Source organism: Microcebus murinus, unplaced genomic scaffold (genome assembly GCF_040939455.1).
Source record: "Microcebus murinus isolate Inina unplaced genomic scaffold, M.murinus_Inina_mat1.0 scaf006_hap2_Mmur4.0, whole genome shotgun sequence".
Classification (NCBI taxonomy): Eukaryota; Metazoa; Chordata; class Mammalia; order Primates; family Cheirogaleidae; genus Microcebus; species Microcebus murinus.
In genome coordinates, this window is record NW_027438952.1 from 937,311 (window position 1) to 955,286 (window position 17,976).

At 62.7% G+C, this 17,976-nt stretch overlaps 4 pseudogenes; all 4 read right to left on the reverse strand.

Annotated features, from left to right (window-relative positions):
* Window positions 1-3,379: 3,379 nt before the first annotated feature.
* Window positions 3,380-3,498, reverse strand: LOC142866616 (uncharacterized; annotated as a pseudogene).
* Window positions 3,499-7,342: 3,844 nt separating this feature from the next.
* LOC142866617 (uncharacterized) lies at window positions 7,343-7,461 on the reverse strand (annotated as a pseudogene).
* Window positions 7,462-11,314: 3,853 nt separating this feature from the next.
* Window positions 11,315-11,433, reverse strand: LOC142866618 (uncharacterized; annotated as a pseudogene).
* A 3,852-nt stretch (window positions 11,434-15,285) lies between these two features.
* On the reverse strand, window positions 15,286-15,404 carry LOC142866619 (uncharacterized; annotated as a pseudogene).
* Window positions 15,405-17,976: the final 2,572 nt, after the last annotated feature.

A 17,976-nucleotide genomic window follows, 5' to 3' on the forward strand; every position in this document is an offset into this window, starting at 1 on the left:
AGCGCAAGGGGGAGGGGAGCGAGTGTATGGGGCATCTCTCTCTGGGGATGTGTCCCATGGGTGGGGTGGGGTGGGGTGGGGTGGCGTGGTTTGTGGGGCGCTGAAGAAATCAGTCCCCTCCATCTCCCACCTCTGGAAAACGCCCAAGCCCTTGGAGAACTGCCGGCACCGCTACCGTGGGGGCCGGGACCCTCCTCTGTGTCCTCCTGTGGCCCAGTCCAAGGGGCCTGGGCCTGGCCGGGGCTGCATTGGACCCCGACCACCCTGGCGTGTGGACTCGCCAAAAATCGGCCATTAGATATTGGATTCCAGCTTCCTTGAGGTCATTTCACTAATGAGTGCACCGGAAAGAGTTTCCTAATCCATCTGTGAGGGTGGCAACTGAAAGAGAATTTGAAAGCTGACAGAATAGGCGAGGGAAGGCATAGGAGATTTCCACACCCAGCAAGGAAGCCTTTCCCGAAATGGAAGAAAGAAACGAGCAAACAGAGACACCGGTAGCCCGCCCGGATCAGAGTCTGCCCCCGAGAGAAAGCACCCTGACCAGGTTCACCCGTGGGTGGGTGGCGAGCTAGCGGCATTCAGAAGAGCGAGGCCCGCAGTCTGTGCGGAAGACACCTGCACTCGGGTGTGTGTGGCGGCGCGATTCCCAAGCAGCTCCAGATGTTAAACCAAGGAGAAGCCAGGGAGTTCCCAACGCCCCAGGTGTCCTCAGCCCACGACTGGCTGCTGTGGGAATGCGAAGCCCGGCTCCTTGTCTCAGAGCGGGGTTCCCAGGAGGATCAGGCTGAAGCTGGGACTTGGCCGCAAAGTGTCCCCTCGCATGGCCACCCCCTTCCCCTTCCTGCTCCTCTACTCCTGGTGCCCCTCCATCCAGGGGCCAGACCTTAAAGAGTCACCGCAAGAGAATCCTGGTCCCAAAGGAGCCTTCTGGGGGACCGGTGCTGAGAGAGGTTGTGGGCATGGCCCGCTGGGGCTCTGCCCGACCCAGGGCTGAGAGACGCCACCTCCCAGCTCTGGGTCCCTGCAGGAAGTGTTGGCAAGCACAGGGCCAGTCCTCCAAAGGCCCAGGTACAGGGAGCCCAGGCCAAGCAGCCTGTGGAAGAAGCCACTTGCCGTGCCACCCCGGGAACAGGACTGCAGGCCCCGGCCCTTCCCACCTCCTCCTCCTCCTCTTCCCCCCCACCCCCCGCCCCCACCCCTCCACCGACATGGCACAGGGCTCAGAGACACCTCAGACCCTTGCTACCCAAAGTGCAAAGGGCATCGGTTGCTCCTCCAAACCCCCCGCCCAGCAGACCACGTTGTCCAGCCAGCCCCCGGGCCTCCCTGGGGTGCCCAGCACAAAAGTGCAGACACCCACCGGACCCTCAGTCTCAGTTTTCGGATGTTTTTGCCACTCTAAGGACCCGCAGGCCAGCTGGGCCTTCGGGCAGGACAGAGAGCCCCGGAATCCGACGTGGAGAGCTGCGTGTACGTCCCCATCAGGAGGCGGTCCCCACCTCCGGGGCTCTCCCCTTGCGGGGAGCGGCAGCCCCAGGGCCTCAGGCAAGACACCAGGCTGGGCCCCCCCACGGCACAGCGGGGGGGGGGGGGGAGGGGGCACAGCGGGGGGGCACGTTCCCCGCACAAGCGCCTTAGGGACGGCTGCTGGAGACTGCTGCGGCCACCCTGCTGCCGGGTTTCTGGAGGGCTTCCTGGAAGCAGCGTCCACACCAAGCCCTTGGAAGGCCCAGGCGACGGAGGAGCCAGCCGGTCAGGCAGGGGCCGAGGACGGTGAGAGGCCGGGCGGGAAGGAGCATGTCAGGCAGGGGCAGAGGACGGTGACAGGCCGGGCGGGAAGGAGCCGGTCAGGCGGGGGCCCAGGACAGTGACGGGCCTGGCCGGGGAGGAGCGAGTCAGGCAGGGGCAGAGGAGACGGGCTGGGTAAGGGTTAGGGTTACAGTTAGGGCACAATTCACAATCGCAAAGATGTGGAAGCGACCCGAGTGCCCATCCATCCAGGAGTGCATTAATAAAATGTGGCGCGTGGACACCACGGAGTGCCATTCGGCTGTGAGGAGCAGCGGTGAGAGGGCACCTCTCGTGTTCTCCTGGCCAGAGCTGGAACCCGTTCCAGTAAGCCAAGTATCCCAAGAATGGACACACGAGCACCACGTGAGCGCGCTCACCGGCAAATTGGTACGAACGGATGGACACCTAAGTGGACAGAGAGGAATCCCCTTCCTCGGGTGGGTGTCGGGCGGGTGGGGGGAGGGGATGGGCATACACATCCATTAGGAATGGGGTGGGTGCGCACCGACTGGGGCATGGGCGCACTTGAAGCTAATGACCCGAGGGGGGAGGCTGGGAGAGGGCAACGTACCCGACCTTAACATTGGTACCCCCACAATACGCTGGAGGTATACAACATGAGAGGTAAATGAATAAGAACACAGGGGGGAGGGGGGCACGGGCAACACATGTCACCTGAATACTTGTACTCCCATCATCTGCTTGAAAAGAGAGAGAAAAGAAAATGCAATAATAGAGGCCGGGCGCGGTGGCTCACGCCTGTAATCCTAGCTCTTGGGAGGCCGAGGCGGGTGGATTGCTCAAGGTCAGGAGTTCAAAACCAGCCTGAGCAAGAGCGAGACCCCGTCTCTACTATAAATAGAAAGAAATTGATTGGCCAACTGATATATATATATATATAAAAAAAAATTAGCCGGGCATAGTGGCGCATGCCTGTAGTCCCAGCTACTCGGGAGGCTGAGGCAGAAGGATCACTCGAGCCCAGGAGTTTGAGGTTGCTGTGAGCTAGGGTGACGCCACGGCACTCACTCTAGCCTGGACAACAAAGTGAGACTCTGTCTCAAAAAAAAAAAAAAAAAAGAAAAAAAAAAAAAGAAAATGCAATAATAGAGGTAAGAGACACTTTTTAAAAATAATGAATCCGAAGAGAAAAGTAAAAGGAGGCCTGTGGAGCAGGTCTGGGTGTGACTCCGGATCCCCCAACATCAGGTGCCACCACCAAAGATTCCTACGTGGAGCCCGTAGAACCCCAAAAGCAACGGGACGAGTTCTGGTCACATACTCCCTCAAAATGACATCCTGGCCTTCTTCTGGAACTCCCTCCCCTCTCAGACTCTCAAGGTTTCCTCCAGCGTGTCGGTTCCCACAGAGCAGACCTTTGGTCTGAGACCTGACAGTCCAGATGCCACGCGTGCTGCCGCGTGGCGGCGGTGTCGCGGCTTGGGACAAGAGGAGGCCCCACGGTGCGGGCTGGGGCGCCAGGCACAGCGGCGGGCGCTGAGGGTGGGGGTGAACCCCACCCCGGGCCGCCGCCGCGCTCCCAGAAAGGGGACAGAACGAGAGGCAAAAAAAAAAAAAAAGCCGCCGCCTAGGGCACCCGTGATTCCCGGGCGGTCTCCCATCCAAGTACTAACGAGGCCCGACCCTGCTTAGCTTCCGAGACCAGAGGAGATGGGGGGCGTTCAGGGTGGTGTGGCCCTAGACGGCGGAGGGCGCCCCTGCCCCGCTCAAGAAGCCGAGCCTCTCTGCGCTTCCCCGCCGCCGCCTCCCGCCCCAGGCCCCGCGCCGGGCCGGGCCTGTTGAGTTCGCCGGCGGCCGGGTCCGGCGGGCTCCGAGGGACCGGGGTGATGGGCGGGGCAGGGCGGGGCGGGGGGCTGTCTCTCTCTACACACACACACACTCACACTCACTCACACTCACACAAGATGCGCCTCCACGGCTGGACTCGCCAAGGTGGAGACCTTCCAGCCCCCCTCCTCTCCCCGCCTGGCCTCCTTCACCTACCCGCCGCCCACCCCCAGCGCGTCGCCGCCGCTGACTGCGCACGCGCCCGGCGCTCGCCCTCTGACCCCAGCCAGGGGCCGCCCTCCCCCACAACCGCTTTCAGCTGTGCCCCCCTCCCCCCGCCCTGTGGGTGGGCTGCCGCCTATTCCCCCGGGCCAGGACTGGGGCACAGCGCAAGGGGGAGGGGAGCGAGTGTATGGGGCATCTCTCTCTGGGGATGTGTCCCATGGGTGGGGTGGGGTGGGGTGGCGTGGTTTGTGGGGCGCTGAAGAAATCAGTCCCCTCCATCTCCCACCTCTGGAAAACGCCCAAGCCCTTGGAGAACTGCCGGCACCGCTACCGTGGGGGCCGGGACCCTCCTCTGTGTCCTCCTGTGGCCCAGTCCAAGGGGCCTGGGCCTGGCCGGGGCTGCATTGGACCCCGACCACCCTGGCGTGTGGACTCGCCAAAAATCGGCCATTAGATATTGGATTCCAGCTTCCTTGAGGTCATTTCACTAATGAGTGCACCGGAAAGAGTTTCCTAATCCATCTGTGAGGGTGGCAACTGAAAGAGAATTTGAAAGCTGACAGAATAGGCGAGGGAAGGCATAGGAGATTTCCACACCCAGCAAGGAAGCCTTTCCCGAAATGGAAGAAAGAAACGAGCAAACAGAGACACCGGTAGCCCGCCCGGATCAGAGTCTGCCCCCGAGAGAAAGCACCCTGACCAGGTTCACCCGTGGGTGGGTGGCGAGCTAGCGGCATTCAGAAGAGCGAGGCCCGCAGTCTGTGCGGAAGACACCTGCACTCGGGTGTGTGTGGCGGCGCGATTCCCAAGCAGCTCCAGATGTTAAACCAAGGAGAAGCCAGGGAGTTCCCAACGCCCCAGGTGTCCTCAGCCCACGACTGGCTGCTGTGGGAATGCGAAGCCCGGCTCCTTGTCTCAGAGCGGGGTTCCCAGGAGGATCAGGCTGAAGCTGGGACTTGGCCGCAAAGTGTCCCCTCGCATGGCCACCCCCTTCCCCTTCCTGCTCCTCTACTCCTGGTGCCCCTCCATCCAGGGGCCAGACCTTAAAGAGTCACCGCAAGAGAATCCTGGTCCCAAAGGAGCCTTCTGGGGGACCGGTGCTGAGAGAGGTTGTGGGCATGGCCCGCTGGGGCTCTGCCCGACCCAGGGCTGAGAGACGCCACCTCCCAGCTCTGGGTCCCTGCAGGAAGTGTTGGCAAGCACAGGGCCAGTCCTCCAAAGGCCCAGGTACAGGGAGCCCAGGCCAAGCAGCCTGTGGAAGAAGCCACTTGCCGTGCCACCCCGGGAACAGGACTGCAGGCCCCGGCCCTTCCCACCTCCTCCTCCTCCTCTTCCCCCCCACCCCCCGCCCCCACCCCTCCACCGACATGGCACAGGGCTCAGAGACACCTCAGACCCTTGCTACCCAAAGTGCAAAGGGCATCGGTTGCTCCTCCAAACCCCCCGCCCAGCAGACCACGTTGTCCAGCCAGCCCCCGGGCCTCCCTGGGGTGCCCAGCACAAAAGTGCAGACACCCACCGGACCCTCAGTCTCAGTTTTCGGATGTTTTTGCCACTCTAAGGACCCGCAGGCCAGCTGGGCCTTCGGGCAGGACAGAGAGCCCCGGAATCCGACGTGGAGAGCTGCGTGTACGTCCCCATCAGGAGGCGGTCCCCACCTCCGGGGCTCTCCCCTTGCGGGGAGCGGCAGCCCCAGGGCCTCAGGCAAGACACCAGGCTGGGCCCCCCCACGGCACAGCGGGGGGGGGGGGGGGAGGGGGCACAGCGGGGGGGCACGATCCCCGCACAAGCGCCTTAGGGACGGCTGCTGGAGACTGCTGCGGCCACCCTGCTGCCGGGTTTCTGGAGGGCTTCCTGGAAGCAGCGTCCACACCAAGCCCTTGGAAGGCCCAGGCGACGGAGGAGCCAGCCGGTCAGGCAGGGGCCGAGGACGGTGAGAGGCCGGGCGGGAAGGAGCATGTCAGGCAGGGGCAGAGGACGGTGACAGGCCGGGCGGGAAGGAGCCGGTCAGGCGGGGGCCCAGGACAGTGACGGGCCTGGCCGGGGAGGAGCGAGTCAGGCAGGGGCAGAGGAGACGGGCTGGGTAAGGGTTAGGGTTACAGTTAGGGCACAATTCACAATCGCAAAGATGTGGAAGCGACCCGAGTGCCCATCCATCCAGGAGTGCATTAATAAAATGTGGCGCGTGGACACCACGGAGTGCCATTCGGCTGTGAGGAGCAGCGGTGAGAGGGCACCTCTCGTGTTCTCCTGGCCAGAGCTGGAACCCGTTCCAGTAAGCCAAGTATCCCAAGAATGGACACACGAGCACCACGTGAGCGCGCTCACCGGCAAATTGGTACGAACGGATGGACACCTAAGTGCACTGAGAGGAATCCCCTTCCTCGGGTGGGTGTCGGGCGGGTGGGGGGAGGGGATGGGCATACACATCCATTAGGAATGGGGTGGGTGCGCACCGACTGGGGCATGGGCGCACTTGAAGCTAATGACCCGAGGGGGGAGGCTGGGAGAGGGCAACGTACCCGACCTTAACATTGGTACCCCCACAATACGCTGGAGGTATACAACATGAGAGGTAAATGAATAAGAACACAGGGGGGAGGGGGGCACGGGCAACACATGTCACCTGAATACTTGTACTCCCATCATCTGCTTGAAAAGAGAGAGAAAAGAAAATGCAATAATAGAGGCCGGGCGCGGTGGCTCACGCCTGTAATCCTAGCTCTTGGGAGGCCGAGGCGGGTGGATTGCTCAAGGTCAGGAGTTCAAAACCAGCCTGAGCAAGAGCGAGACCCCGTCTCTACTATAAATAGAAAGAAATTGATTGGCCAACTGATATATATATATATATAAAAAAAAATTAGCCGGGCATAGTGGCGCATGCCTGTAGTCCCAGCTACTCGGGAGGCTGAGGCAGAAGGATCACTCGAGCCCAGGAGTTTGAGGTTGCTGTGAGCTAGGGTGACGCCACGGCACTCACTCTAGCCTGGACAACAAAGTGAGACTCTGTCTCAAAAAAAAAAAAAAAAAGAAAAAAAAAAAAAGAAAATGCAATAATAGAGGTAAGAGACACTTTTTAAAAATAATGAATCCGAAGAGAAAAGTAAAAGGAGGCCTGTGGAGCAGGTCTGGGTGTGACTCCGGATCCCCCAACATCAGGTGCCACCACCAAAGATTCCTACGTGGAGCCCGTAGAACCCCAAAAGCAACGGGACGAGTTCTGGTCACATACTCCCTCAAAATGACATCCTGGCCTTCTTCTGGAACTCCCTCCCCTCTCAGACTCTCAAGGTTTCCTCCAGCGTGTCGGTTCCCACAGAGCAGACCTTTGGTCTGAGACCTGACAGTCCAGATGCCACGCGTGCTGCCGCGTGGCGGCGGTGTCGCGGCTTGGGACAAGAGGAGGCCCCACGGTGCGGGCTGGGGCGCCAGGCACAGCGGCGGGCGCTGAGGGTGGGGGTGAACCCCACCCCGGGCCGCCGCCGCGCTCCCAGAAAGGGGACAGAACGAGAGGCAAAAAAAAAAAAAAAGCCGCCGCCTAGGGCACCCGTGATTCCCGGGCGGTCTCCCATCCAAGTACTAACGAGGCCCGACCCTGCTTAGCTTCCGAGACCAGAGGAGATGGGGGGCGTTCAGGGTGGTGTGGCCCTAGACGGCGGAGGGCGCCCCTGCCCCGCTCAAGAAGCCGAGCCTCTCTGCGCTTCCCCGCCGCCGCCTCCCGCCCCAGGCCCCGCGCCGGGCCGGGCCTGTTGAGTTCGCCGGCGGCCGGGTCCGGCGGGCTCCGAGGGACCGGGGTGATGGGCGGGGCGGGGCGGGGCGGGGGGCTGTCTCTCTCTACACACACACACACTCACACTCACTCACACTCACACAAGATGCGCCTCCACGGCTGGACTCGCCAAGGTGGAGACCTTCCAGCCCCCCTCCTCTCCCCGCCTGGCCTCCTTCACCTACCCGCCGCCCACCCCCAGCGCGTCGCCGCCGCTGACTGCGCACGCGCCCGGCGCTCGCCCTCTGACCCCAGCCAGGGGCCGCCCTCCCCCACAACCGCTTTCAGCTGTGCCCCCCTCCCCCCGCCCTGTGGGTGGGCTGCCGCCTATTCCCCCGGGCCAGGACTGGGGCACAGCGCAAGGGGGAGGGGAGCGAGTGTATGGGGCATCTCTCTCTGGGGATGTGTCCCATGGGTGGGGTGGGGTGGGGTGGCGTGGTTTGTGGGGCGCTGAAGAAATCAGTCCCCTCCATCTCCCACCTCTGGAAAACGCCCAAGCCCTTGGAGAACTGCCGGCACCGCTACCGTGGGGGCCGGGACCCTCCTCTGTGTCCTCCTGTGGCCCAGTCCAAGGGGCCTGGGCCTGGCCGGGGCTGCATTGGACCCCGACCACCCTGGCGTGTGGACTCGCCAAAAATCGGCCATTAGATATTGGATTCCAGCTTCCTTGAGGTCATTTCACTAATGAGTGCACCGGAAAGAGTTTCCTAATCCATCTGTGAGGGTGGCAACTGAAAGAGAATTTGAAAGCTGACAGAATAGGCGAGGGAAGGCATAGGAGATTTCCACACCCAGCAAGGAAGCCTTTCCCGAAATGGAAGAAAGAAACGAGCAAACAGAGACACCGGTAGCCCGCCCGGATCAGAGTCTGCCCCCGAGAGAAAGCACCCTGACCAGGTTCACCCGTGGGTGGGTGGCGAGCTAGCGGCATTCAGAAGAGCGAGGCCCGCAGTCTGTGCGGAAGACACCTGCACTCGGGTGTGTGTGGCGGCGCGATTCCCAAGCAGCTCCAGATGTTAAACCAAGGAGAAGCCAGGGAGTTCCCAACGCCCCAGGTGTCCTCAGCCCACGACTGGCTGCTGTGGGAATGCGAAGCCCGGCTCCTTGTCTCAGAGCGGGGTTCCCAGGAGGATCAGGCTGAAGCTGGGACTTGGCCGCAAAGTGTCCCCTCGCATGGCCACCCCCTTCCCCTTCCTGCTCCTCTACTCCTGGTGCCCCTCCATCCAGGGGCCAGACCTTAAAGAGTCACCGCAAGAGAATCCTGGTCCCAAAGGAGCCTTCTGGGGGACCGGTGCTGAGAGAGGTTGTGGGCATGGCCCGCTGGGGCTCTGCCCGACCCAGGGCTGAGAGACGCCACCTCCCAGCTCTGGGTCCCTGCAGGAAGTGTTGGCAAGCACAGGGCCAGTCCTCCAAAGGCCCAGGTACAGGGAGCCCAGGCCAAGCAGCCTGTGGAAGAAGCCACTTGCCGTGCCACCCCGGGAACAGGACTGCAGGCCCCGGCCCTTCCCACCTCCTCCTCCTCCTCTTCCCCCCCACCCCCCGCCCCCACCCCTCCACCGACATGGCACAGGGCTCAGAGACACCTCAGACCCTTGCTACCCAAAGTGCAAAGGGCATCGGTTGCTCCTCCAAACCCCCCGCCCAGCAGACCACGTTGTCCAGCCAGCCCCCGGGCCTCCCTGGGGTGCCCAGCACAAAAGTGCAGACACCCACCGGACCCTCAGTCTCAGTTTTCGGATGTTTTTGCCACTCTAAGGACCCGCAGGCCAGCTGGGCCTTCGGGCAGGACAGAGAGCCCCGGAATCCGACGTGGAGAGCTGCGTGTACGTCCCCATCAGGAGGCGGTCCCCACCTCCGGGGCTCTCCCCTTGCGGGGAGCGGCAGCCCCAGGGCCTCAGGCAAGACACCAGGCTGGGCCCCCCCACGGCACAGCGGGGGGGGGGGGGGGGGGGGAGGGGGCACAGCGGGGGGGCACGTTCCCCGCACAAGCGCCTTAGGGACGGCTGCTGGAGACTGCTGCGGCCACCCTGCTGCCGGGTTTCTGGAGGGCTTCCTGGAAGCAGCGTCCACACCAAGCCCTTGGAAGGCCCAGGCGACGGAGGAGCCAGCCGGTCAGGCAGGGGCCGAGGACGGTGAGAGGCCGGGCGGGAAGGAGCATGTCAGGCAGGGGCAGAGGACGGTGACAGGCCGGGCGGGAAGGAGCCGGTCAGGCGGGGGCCCAGGACAGTGACGGGCCTGGCCGGGGAGGAGCGAGTCAGGCAGGGGCAGAGGAGACGGGCTGGGTAAGGGTTAGGGTTACAGTTAGGGCACAATTCACAATCGCAAAGATGTGGAAGCGACCCGAGTGCCCATCCATCCAGGAGTGCATTAATAAAATGTGGCGCGTGGACACCACGGAGTGCCATTCGGCTGTGAGGAGCAGCGGTGAGAGGGCACCTCTCGTGTTCTCCTGGCCAGAGCTGGAACCCGTTCCAGTAAGCCAAGTATCCCAAGAATGGACACACGAGCACCACGTGAGCGCGCTCACCGGCAAATTGGTACGAACGGATGGACACCTAAGTGGACAGAGAGGAATCCCCTTCCTCGGGTGGGTGTCGGGCGGGTGGGGGGAGGGGATGGGCATACACATCCATTAGGAATGGGGTGGGTGCGCACCGACTGGGGCATGGGCGCACTTGAAGCTAATGACCCGAGGGGGGAGGCTGGGAGAGGGCAACGTACCCGACCTTAACATTGGTACCCCCACAATACGCTGGAGGTATACAACATGAGAGGTAAATGAATAAGAACACAGGGGGGAGGGGGGCACGGGCAACACATGTCACCTGAATACTTGTACTCCCATCATCTGCTTGAAAAGAGAGAGAAAAGAAAATGCAATAATAGAGGCCGGGCGCGGTGGCTCACGCCTGTAATCCTAGCTCTTGGGAGGCCGAGGCGGGTGGATTGCTCAAGGTCAGGAGTTCAAAACCAGCCTGAGCAAGAGCGAGACCCCGTCTCTACTATAAATAGAAAGAAATTGATTGGCCAACTGATATATATATATATATAAAAAAAAATTAGCCGGGCATAGTGGCGCATGCCTGTAGTCCCAGCTACTCGGGAGGCTGAGGCAGAAGGATCACTCGAGCCCAGGAGTTTGAGGTTGCTGTGAGCTAGGGTGACGCCACGGCACTCACTCTAGCCTGGACAACAAAGTGAGACTCTGTCTCAAAAAAAAAAAAAAAAAAAAGAAAAAAAAAAAAAAGAAAATGCAATAATAGAGGTAAGAGACACTTTTTAAAAATAATGAATCCGAAGAGAAAAGTAAAAGGAGGCCTGTGGAGCAGGTCTGGGTGTGACTCCGGATCCCCCAACATCAGGTGCCACCACCAAAGATTCCTACGTGGAGCCCGTAGAACCCCAAAAGCAACGGGACGAGTTCTGGTCACATACTCCCTCAAAATGACATCCTGGCCTTCTTCTGGAACTCCCTCCCCTCTCAGACTCTCAAGGTTTCCTCCAGCGTGTCGGTTCCCACAGAGCAGACCTTTGGTCTGAGACCTGACAGTCCAGATGCCACGCGTGCTGCCGCGTGGCGGCGGTGTCGCGGCTTGGGACAAGAGGAGGCCCCACGGTGCGGGCTGGGGCGCCAGGCACAGCGGCGGGCGCTGAGGGTGGGGGTGACCCCCACCCCGGGCCGCCGCCGCGCTCCCAGAAAGGGGACAGAACGAGAGGCAAAAAAAAAAAAAAAGCCGCCGCCTAGGGCACCCGTGATTCCCGGGCGGTCTCCCATCCAAGTACTAACGAGGCCCGACCCTGCTTAGCTTCCGAGACCAGAGGAGATGGGGGGCGTTCAGGGTGGTGTGGCCCTAGACGGCGGAGGGCGCCCCTGCCCCGCTCAAGAAGCCGAGCCTCTCTGCGCTTCCCCGCCGCCGCCTCCCGCCCCAGGCCCCGCGCCGGGCCGGGCCTGTTGAGTTCGCCGGCGGCCGGGTCCGGCGGGCTCCGAGGGACCGGGGTGATGGGCGGGGCGGGGCGGGGCGGGGGGCTGTCTCTCTCTACACACACACACACTCACACTCACTCACACTCACACAAGATGCGCCTCCACGGCTGGACTCGCCAAGGTGGAGACCTTCCAGCCCCCCTCCTCTCCCCGCCTGGCCTCCTTCACCTACCCGCCGCCCACCCCCAGCGCGTCGCCGCCGCTGACTGCGCACGCGCCCGGCGCTCGCCCTCTGACCCCAGCCAGGGGCCGCCCTCCCCCACAACCGCTTTCAGCTGTGCCCCCCTCCCCCCGCCCTGTGGGTGGGCTGCCGCCTATTCCCCCGGGCCAGGGCTGGGGCACAGCGCAAGGGGGAGGGGAGCGAGTGTATGGGGCATCTCTCTCTGGGGATGTGTCCCATGGGTGGGGTGGGGTGGGGTGGGGTGGCGTGGTTTGTGGGGCGCTGAAGAAATCAGTCCCCTCCATCTCCCACCTCTGGAAAACGCCCAAGCCCTTGGAGAACTGCCGGCACCGCTACCGTGGGGGCCGGGACCCTCCTCTGTGTCCTCCTGTGGCCCAGTCCAAGGGGCCTGGGCCTGGCCGGGGCTGCATTGGACCCCGACCACCCTGGCGTGTGGACTCGCTAAAAATCGGCCATTAGATATTGGATTCCAGCTTCCTTGAGGTCATTTCACTAATGAGTGCACCGGAAAGAGTTTCCTAATCCATCTGTGAGGGTGGCAACTGAAAGAGAATTTGAAAGCTGACAGAATAGGCGAGGGAAGGCATAGGAGATTTCCACACCCAGCAAGGAAGCCTTTCCCGAAATGGAAGAAAGAAACGAGCAAACAGAGACACCGGTAGCCCGCCCGGATCAGAGTCTGCCCCCGAGAGAAAGCACCCTGACCAGGTTCACCCGTGGGTGGGTGGCGAGCTAGCGGCATTCAGAAGAGCGAGGCCCGCAGTCTGTGCGGAAGACACCTGCACTCGGGTGTGTGTGGCGGCGCGATTCCCAAGCAGCTCCAGATGTTAAACCAAGGAGAAGCCAGGGAGTTCCCAACGCCCCAGGTGTCCTCAGCCCACGACTGGCTGCTGTGGGAATGCGAAGCCCGGCTCCTTGTCTCAGAGCGGGGTTCCCAGGAGGATCAGGCTGAAGCTGGGACTTGGCCGCAAAGTGTCCCCTCGCATGGCCACCCCCTTCCCCTTCCTGCTCCTCTACTCCTGGTGCCCCTCCATCCAGGGGCCAGACCTTAAAGAGTCACCGCAAGAGAATCCTGGTCCCAAAGGAGCCTTCTGGGGGACCGGTGCTGAGAGAGGTTGTGGGCATGGCCCGCTGGGGCTCTGCCCGACCCAGGGCTGAGAGACGCCACCTCCCAGCTCTGGGTCCCTGCAGGAAGTGTTGGCAAGCACAGGGCCAGTCCTCCAAAGGCCCAGGTACAGGGAGCCCAGGCCAAGCAGCCTGTGGAAGAAGCCACTTGCCGTGCCACCCCGGGAACAGGACTGCAGGCCCCGGCCCTTCCCACCTCCTCCTCCTCCTCTTCCCCCCCACCCCCCGCCCCCACCCCTCCACCGACATGGCACAGGGCTCAGAGACACCTCAGACCCTTGCTACCCAAAGTGCAAAGGGCATCGGTTGCTCCTCCAAACCCCCCGCCCAGCAGACCACGTTGTCCAGCCAGCCCCCGGGCCTCCCTGGGGTGCCCAGCACAAAAGTGCAGACACCCACCGGACCCTCAGTCTCAGTTTTCGGATGTTTTTGCCACTCTAAGGACCCGCAGGCCAGCTGGGCCTTCGGGCAGGACAGAGAGCCCCGGAATCCGACGTGGAGAGCTGCGTGTACGTCCCCATCAGGAGGCGGTCCCCACCTCCGGGGCTCTCCCCTTGCGGGGAGCGGCAGCCCCAGGGCCTCAGGCAAGACACCAGGCTGGGCCCCCCCACGGCACAGCGGGGGGGGGGGGGGAGGGGGCACAGCGGGGGGGCACGTTCCCCGCACAAGCGCCTTAGGGACGGCTGCTGGAGACTGCTGCGGCCACCCTGCTGCCGGGTTTCTGGAGGGCTTCCTGGAAGCAGCGTCCACACCAAGCCCTTGGAAGGCCCAGGCGACGGAGGAGCCAGCCGGTCAGGCAGGGGCCGAGGACGGTGAGAGGCCGGGCGGGAAGGAGCATGTCAGGCAGGGGCAGAGGACGGTGACAGGCCGGGCGGGAAGGAGCCGGTCAGGCGGGGGCCCAGGACAGTGACGGGCCTGGCCGGGGAGGAGCGAGTCAGGCAGGGGCAGAGGAGACGGGCTGGGTAAGGGTTAGGGTTACAGTTAGGGCACAATTCACAATCGCAAAGATGTGGAAGCGACCCGAGTGCCCATCCATCCAGGAGTGCATTAATAAAATGTGGCGCGTGGACACCACGGAGTGCCATTCGGCTGTGAGGAGCAGCGGTGAGAGGGCACCTCTCGTGTTCTCCTGGCCAGAGCTGGAACCCGTTCCAGTAAGCCAAGTATCCCAAGAATGGACACACGAGCACCACGTGAGCGCGCTCACCGGCAAATTGGTACGAACGGATGGACACCTAAGTGGACAGAGAGGAATCCCCTTCCTCGGGTGGGTGTCGGGCGGGTGGGGGGAGGGGATGGGCATACACATCCATTAGGAATGGGGTGGGTGCGCACCGACTGGGGCATGGGCGCACTTGAAGCTAATGACCCGAGGGGGGAGGCTGGGAGAGGGCAACGTACCCGACCTTAACATTGGTACCCCCACAATACGCTGGAGGTATACAACATGAGAGGTAAATGAATAAGAACACAGGGGGGAGGGGGGCACGGGCAACACATGTCACCTGAATACTTGTACTCCCATCATCTGCTTGAAAAGAGAGAGAAAAGAAAATGCAATAATAGAGGCCGGGCGCGGTGGCTCACGCCTGTAATCCTAGCTCTTGGGAGGCCGAGGCGGGTGGATTGCTCAAGGTCAGGAGTTCAAAACCAGCCTGAGCAAGAGCGAGACCCCGTCTCTACTATAAATAGAAAGAAATTGATTGGCCAACTGATATATATATATATATAAAAAAAAATTAGCCGGGCATAGTGGCGCATGCCTGTAGTCCCAGCTACTCGGGAGGCTGAGGCAGAAGGATCACTCGAGCCCAGGAGTTTGAGGTTGCTGTGAGCTAGGGTGACGCCACGGCACTCACTCTAGCCTGGACAACAAAGTGAGACTCTGTCTCAAAAAAAAAAAAAAAAAAAAGAAAAAAAAAAAAAAGAAAATGCAATAATAGAGGTAAGAGACACTTTTTAAAAATAATGAATCCGAAGAGAAAAGTAAAAGGAGGCCTGTGGAGCAGGTCTGGGTGTGACTCCGGATCCCCCAACATCAGGTGCCACCACCAAAGATTCCTACGTGGAGCCCGTAGAACCCCAAAAGCAACGGGACGAGTTCTGGTCACATACTCCCTCAAAATGACATCCTGGCCTTCTTCTGGAACTCCCTCCCCTCTCAGACTCTCAAGGTTTCCTCCAGCGTGTCGGTTCCCACAGAGCAGACCTTTGGTCTGAGACCTGACAGTCCAGATGCCACGCGTGCTGCCGCGTGGCGGCGGTGTCGCGGCTTGGGACAAGAGGAGGCCCCACGGTGCGGGCTGGGGCGCCAGGCACAGCGGCGGGCGCTGAGGGTGGGGGTGACCCCCACCCCGGGCCGCCGCCGCGCTCCCAGAAAGGGGACAGAACGAGAGGCAAAAAAAAAAAAAAAGCCGCCGCCTAGGGCACCCGTGATTCCCGGGCGGTCTCCCATCCAAGTACTAACGAGGCCCGACCCTGCTTAGCTTCCGAGACCAGAGGAGATGGGGGGCGTTCAGGGTGGTGTGGCCCTAGACGGCGGAGGGCGCCCCTGCCCCGCTCAAGAAGCCGAGCCTCTCTGCGCTTCCCCGCCGCCGCCTCCCGCCCCAGGCCCCGCGCCGGGCCGGGCCTGTTGAGTTCGCCGGCGGCCGGGTCCGGCGGGCTCCGAGGGACCGGGGTGATGGGCGGGGCGGGGCGGGGCGGGGGGCTGTCTCTCTCTACACACACACACACTCACACTCACTCACACTCACACAAGATGCGCCTCCACGGCTGGACTCGCCAAGGTGGAGACCTTCCAGCCCCCCTCCTCTCCCCGCCTGGCCTCCTTCACCTACCCGCCGCCCACCCCCAGCGCGTCGCCGCCGCTGACTGCGCACGCGCCCGGCGCTCGCCCTCTGACCCCAGCCAGGGGCCGCCCTCCCCCACAACCGCTTTCAGCTGTGCCCCCCTCCCCCCGCCCTGTGGGTGGGCTGCCGCCTATTCCCCCGGGCCAGGGCTGGGGCACAGCGCAAGGGGGAGGGGAGCGAGTGTATGGGGCATCTCTCTCTGGGGATGTGTCCCATGGGTGGGGTGGGGTGGGGTGGGGTGGCGTGGTTTGTGGGGCGCTGAAGAAATCAGTCCCCTCCATCTCCCACCTCTGGAAAACGCCCAAGCCCTTGGAGAACTGCCGGCACCGCTACCGTGGGGGCCGGGACCCTCCTCTGTGTCCTCCTGTGGCCCAGTCCAAGGGGCCTGGGCCTGGCCGGGGCTGCATTGGACCCCGACCACCCTGGCGTGTGGACTCGCTAAAAATCGGCCATTAGATATTGGATTCCAGCTTCCTTGAGGTCATTTCACTAATGAGTGCACCGGAAAGAGTTTCCTAATCCATCTGTGAGGGTGGCAACTGAAAGAGAATTTGAAAGCTGACAGAATAGGCGAGGGAAGGCATAGGAGATTTCCACACCCAGCAAGGAAGCCTTTCCCGAAATGGAAGAAAGAAACGAGCAAACAGAGACACCGGTAGCCCGCCCGGATCAGAGTCTGCCCCCGAGAGAAAGCACCCTGACCAGGTTCACCCGTGGGTGGGTGGCGAGCTAGCGGCATTCAGAAGAGCGAGGCCCGCAGTCTGTGCGGAAGACACCTGCACTCGGGTGTGTGTGGCGGCGCGATTCCCAAGCAGCTCCAGATGTTAAACCAAGGAGAAGCCAGGGAGTTCCCAACGCCCCAGGTGTCCTCAGCCCACGACTGGCTGCTGTGGGAATGCGAAGCCCGGCTCCTTGTCTCAGAGCGGGGTTCCCAGGAGGATCAGGCTGAAGCTGGGACTTGGCCGCAAAGTGTCCCCTCGCATGGCCACCCCCTTCCCCTTCCTGCTCCTCTACTCCTGGTGCCCCTCCATCCAGGGGCCAGACCTTAAAGAGTCACCGCAAGAGAATCCTGGTCCCAAAGGAGCCTTCTGGGGGACCGGTGCTGAGAGAGGTTGTGGGCATGGCCCGCTGGGGCTCTGCCCGACCCAGGGCTGAGAGACGCCACCTCCCAGCTCTGGGTCCCTGCAGGAAGTGTTGGCAAGCACAGGGCCAGTCCTCCAAAGGCCCAGGTACAGGGAGCCCAGGCCAAGCAGCCTGTGGAAGAAGCCACTTGCCGTGCCACCCCGGGAACAGGACTGCAGGCCCCGGCCCTTCCCACCTCCTCCTCCTCCTCTTCCCCCCCACCCCCCGCCCCCACCCCTCCACCGACATGGCACAGGGCTCAGAGACACCTCAGACCCTTGCTACCCAAAGTGCAAAGGGCATCGGTTGCTCCTCCAAACCCCCCGCCCAGCAGACCACGTTGTCCAGCCAGCCCCCGGGCCTCCCTGGGGTGCCCAGCACAAAAGTGCAGACACCCACCGGACCCTCAGTCTCAGTTTTCGGATGTTTTTGCCACTCTAAGGACCCGCAGGCCAGCTGGGCCTTCGGGCAGGACAGAGAGCCCCGGAATCCGACGTGGAGAGCTGCGTGTACGTCCCCATCAGGAGGCGGTCCCCACCTCCGGGGCTCTCCCCTTGCGGGGAGCGGCAGCCCCAGGGCCTCAGGCAAGACACCAGGCTGGGCCCCCCCACGGCACAGCGGGGGGGGGGGGGGGGGGGAGGGGGCACAGCGGGGGGGCACGATCCCCGCACAAGCGCCTTAGGGACGGCTGCTGGAGACTGCTGCGGCCACCCTGCTGCCGGGTTTCTGGAGGGCTTCCTGGAAGCAGCGTCCACACCAAGCCCTTGGAAGGCCCAGGCGACGGAGGAGCCAGCCGGTCAGGCAGGGGCCGAGGACGGTGAGAGGCCGGGCGGGAAGGAGCATGTCAGGCAGGGGCAGAGGACGGTGACAGGCCGGGCGGGAAGGAGCCGGTCAGGCGGGGGCCCAGGACAGTGACGGGCCTGGCCGGGGAGGAGCGAGTCAGGCAGGGGCAGAGGAGACGGGCTGGGTAAGGGTTAGGGTTACAGTTAGGGCACAATTCACAATCGCAAAGATGTGGAAGCGACCCGAGTGCCCATCCATCCAGGAGTGCATTAATAAAATGTGGCGCGTGGACACCACGGAGTGCCATTCGGCTGTGAGGAGCAGCGGTGAGAGGGCACCTCTCGTGTTCTCCTGG